Source organism: Ailuropoda melanoleuca, chromosome 9 (assembly GCF_002007445.2).
Source record: "Ailuropoda melanoleuca isolate Jingjing chromosome 9, ASM200744v2, whole genome shotgun sequence".
Classification (NCBI taxonomy): domain Eukaryota; kingdom Metazoa; phylum Chordata; class Mammalia; order Carnivora; family Ursidae; genus Ailuropoda; species Ailuropoda melanoleuca.
Genome location: NC_048226.1, coordinates 75,803,355 through 75,807,783, shown reverse-complemented (window position 1 = coordinate 75,807,783; position 4,429 = coordinate 75,803,355). Strand labels below are relative to the sequence as shown.

General features: G+C 44.2%; 1 protein-coding gene across 16 annotated transcripts in view; it reads left to right on the top strand.

Moving 5' to 3' along the window:
* SYBU (syntabulin) overlaps positions 1 to 4,429 on the top strand; it is a 120,247-nt gene that overhangs the window by 105,900 nt on the left and 9,918 nt on the right. The gene's annotated exons all lie outside the window — the stretch shown is intronic.

The following is a 4,429-nucleotide window of genomic DNA, read 5'->3' as shown; positions in this document are numbered from 1 at the left end:
TGAGAGAGAGAGAGAGAAAGCACAGAGAGAGAGTGAGAGGGAGAAGCAGGCTCCCCACTGAGCAGGGAACCCGACGTGGACTCCATCCCAGGGCCCTGAGACCATGACGTGAGACGAAGGCAGACGCTTAACCGACTGAGCCACCCAGGTGCCCTAAGCATGTAGTTTCTTTTTTAAAAGTCAGCTATTATTGCCTAACCACTCATTTCCTAAAATATATTTGAAGATTTTGATTGTACTTTAGTAATGTTTAATACTTAAAGAGATTTTGCTGTATTCAGTAGAGCAGATGAGTTCTTAAAAATCGCCATCTGATTTCATCTGTGTCTTAGTGACTGCACCGCAGTGAAAGTCAGTGGTGAATTCTTCAGGTAATAACCACACACATAGCCAGTACCTAACATGCCTGTTTACAAGCCCCAAACAATATATTCCATTTGTATATAGTAGGGAGGAGACATCTCCGTAGAGTTAAAAAATCCGTATTTAAATCTTAGTTCGGCTGTGTGTTCTTGGACCAGATTCCTCTCTGAACCTCAGTTATTTCACATAACCAAATACTTTATGTACTTCATGTAATGTAAATGACAGGTAAGAACTGTACCAGCTTTATAGCATGATGGTCAAAATTAAGTAAAATTGTGCTCCTGAAGCATCTGGAACAGAGCTAGGCTAGGGTCTCAGAAGGTCATTGGTGAATGTTGGCTCAGAAGAGAATTACCCAGGTCACAGTTAGGGCTAGCTCTTTACTTTCTGTCGTGACTTGTAGTGGTTACTCCTGCGTATTTCTCAGTGTCACATTCAGAAATAGGCCGGTTAGAGTAGACACAGACGTGAAGTGTGGAGAAGCAGATCAAAGCCAGAGCCCGTGTTCTTTTCTGCTGCTAAGCTCAGCACCACTGGGCTGCTGAAGGGGTTTGTCACAAAGCCATCAACCCATCTGTTCCATATAAAGTGTCCCCTTCTCACGAAAAGGAGGCAGAGTCTATCTGGATGATTTCAAAAGGAAAGAACTTTTTAACTTTAGAATTTGGTGATGTTTCATTTATATGGGATTTACTGGGTTGACAGCTAGTTGAAATTATATTTGATTTTACATACGTGCGGTTTCAGAGCCAAGTANCAATCCATGGAATAGTTCTATTATTACCATTTCAGAGCTATGTATTTTTTTTGTTAGAAATGATTTATATTAATTATTCTGCCACACAGCATGTTTCTAATTACATAACAATCTGTAGTCTGTACTCAAAATGTAATGTGATTTTTGTAAACTAATGAACAATAATCTCCCTCCCCTCCCCCAACTAAAATTTCACGTATCAGTATAATGCAATTTCCATCACTGTCGCTGTGAACTTTCTTCATCCTGTTTGGAAATGTTCAATCCCGGCTATTCATGAGGGTTGTGTTCTTTCTAGAAAAACAGCAGCCGCAGTCAGAGAGTCACTCATCAGATAGTGCCGGTCCAAGCAGTTTTCTGGAGCTGAGGCTCCTTTCCCAACTGCTTCTCACTGGCTGGTTCTCTCCAGACCCTAACGTGCCAGATTCAAGTATGGCTAGCTAACTGCAAAAGCCCAAAGATGTACTCTCCTGGAAAAACGACTTTGGGACGGACAAGCCTGCTTTGCCTTCTGCCTGAAGTTTGGACCTTCGCGCTCCTGTTGTCGAGGGAGCTCTGACGACGCCCAGGAAGAGTCATGCCGTTCTGCCCCCTCGGGTCAGTGTGGATTGTCTGCTGGAAGATCGGTCTTTGTGAAAGCAGCCTGGCTGTGCATCTAAGCTGGGTTTATGAAATGATGTCCTTCTCGCCCCTTCTCTTGTTTGCTTTGAGGAAAGAGCTGAGAGCCGGGACACTCTGGAATCCTGCCACTTGCTGAGCTAGAGTGTGCAGGGAGCTGGGAGCCTGGTGAGGCAGGGAAGTGACCAGCGTGTTCTCCGGTTTCCTTCCTTCATGCCGCTCTCTCTCCCCCCTGTTGTTTTGCAGGTAGTGAAGCAGATTTTAGCTCCTCGAGCAGCACGGGCAGCATTTCGGCGCCTGAGGTCCATATGTCTGCTGCGGGAAGCAAGCGGTCCTCTTTTTCACGCAAGTAGGCACTGTTTCCTGCTCTGTAATCATTCAGACGCTGCACACAGGTGACTTACCTGTACTTTATGTTTCTGTGGAGCCACCTGGATGACTGTCAGTTCACGTTTTGTTATTATTCAGTGAACAGTTTTTGGTTTTTGTAATGATTTGAAATGGGACCCTTTCGCTGTCTTACCAACTGTGGTCGCAGCGCCTGGCCAGTGTGTGTCTGCCCGTGGCTGTCTCTCACCCAGTCCCTGGCTGTGTGGCCGCTCATCCCCCTTCCCTCCGCTTCCCTCACTCACCTGTGCGCTCACCTGCTCTCAAGCTAGTAGTCTCCACTTCCTACCTGCCTTCCCTTCATGAATCTCTCATCTCTTAGCTGTGAAGCCTCTGACTTCACCATTTCTTTCCTCTGGCTGAGGTTGCCTTTTATCCTCGTGAAAGAGACATAGTGACCCCTGACTACTCCCAGCATTCACTTGGGGAAGGGGTGAAAGAGAGCAAAGTTCATAGACGTGGCTGGCCACCACCATAAGAGGCATTAAAGCACAACAGCTACGGATGTGGGCTCTGGAGCCAGGCTGCCTGGGTGTGAATGTCAGCTCCAGCATCTACATGCTGTGTGGACCTGAGCAAGTTGCTTAACTTCTCTGTGCCTCAGTTTCCTCATCTGTAAAATAGGGCTGTAGTCATACCGACTTCGTAGGGTTTATTGTTAGGATTAAATTAGTTAATACACATAAGGTGTGGCTCAGAGCTTAGAACGTAGCAAGCATCAGCAGGTGTTCACCATGGACGCTGTTTGGGTTGGGGAAGAGAGGGACTGTGGGAAGTCATGAGCTACCATTCACAACTGATGGGAAAGGCTGTAAGCCCAGGATGTTCTCCTACTATCAGTGACTTTATTCATTCGACAGGTATTTATTGAGCATCTACTATGAGGTTCTGGAGATACGGTGATAAACCAAATTTCATGGAAATTATATTCTTTCTAGTAGGAAAAGAAAGACAATAAATGCATAGTAATATAATTATTTTTAAAAAACACACAGAGAAAGGATATTGAGAGTAATGGGATGTATGGTATGTTTTGGATAGGCTGGTTCCAGGAGACCTCTGTTATACGGTGAGCTCTGAGCCAGAGACCCGAACACTTCAGTGGAGTGAGCAACAAGTACCTCTGGGATCACAATATGAGTATAAACATTTTCTGTATAAATCAGTTGTGGCTTGCTCTGAGAAAAAGCCATTTATCTAACCCATTCAAGAAAATTAGCCCATACCTATGGTACAAGGTATCAAAGAGTGGAGAGCAAGAGAAAAAAGAAATGGCTTGTCAAAGAAGCCAATTATATTAAGCATTTTGAAAGAATTTGTATTTGTGGTTAAATTCCAAGGTAATGTCAATAATACTGAGTGACCTAGAGAAAACTTGTCTAGTCTGAAACCCCTGGTTTCTCCAAGTGACTAAAAATTGATATGTTAAACATAAAATAGTTACATAGGATTATGTATAAATCAGATACATGCTTAATAGATGGAAGATTGGAATTGGCAATGTTCTATCCATTATCCTCACTTTTTTTTTTTTTAAATATGATCCAGGCACAGAGCACAGCCAGTAGATTTCTGTGATGCAATATCTCGGGCATTTCACGTAATTTTTGTGTTCTACAGGACCGTGCACTGAGGACGACTCCTCTAGACGGGTTGGGTATCCTTGCCAAACTTTATAATAGTTTATGATCCCATTTTAAATGGCCTGCTCCTCCTATAATAAATGAAATTTCTCTGTGGAGAATTAGCTCCTGGGAGGAAGGCGAGCAGGAACATTCAGTGAAGGGGGTGGGAAAAATGAGTGACAGGTGGAGCTGGTGAGAATATTTTTGATGGGATTTTAAAAACAAAACGTTAAGATTTACAAATGATCTCCTCTTACAGAAGGCCAACTCTGCTGACATTTCTGAGGAATTCTCTCTCTTTTTTGTAAAACTATTTATTATTTTAGAGAAAGAGCGAGAGCGCGAGGGAGGGGAGGGACAGAGGAAGAAGGAGAGTCTTAAGACTCTGGGTTGAGCTCAGGGCTCGATCCCATGACCCTGAGATCATGACCTGAGCCAAAACCAAGAGTCGGATACTTAACTGAGTGCGCCATCCAGGCACCCCTGAGGAGTTCTCTTTCTTTCTTTCTTTTTTTTTTTTTTTTAAAGATTTTGTTTATTTATTTGACAGAGAGAGAGACAGCCAGCAAGAGAGGGAACACAAGCAGGGGGAGTGGGAGAGGAAGAAGCAGGCTCCCAAGCTGAGGAGCCCGATGCAGGGCTCGAACCCAGAACGCTGGGATCATGCCCTGAGCCG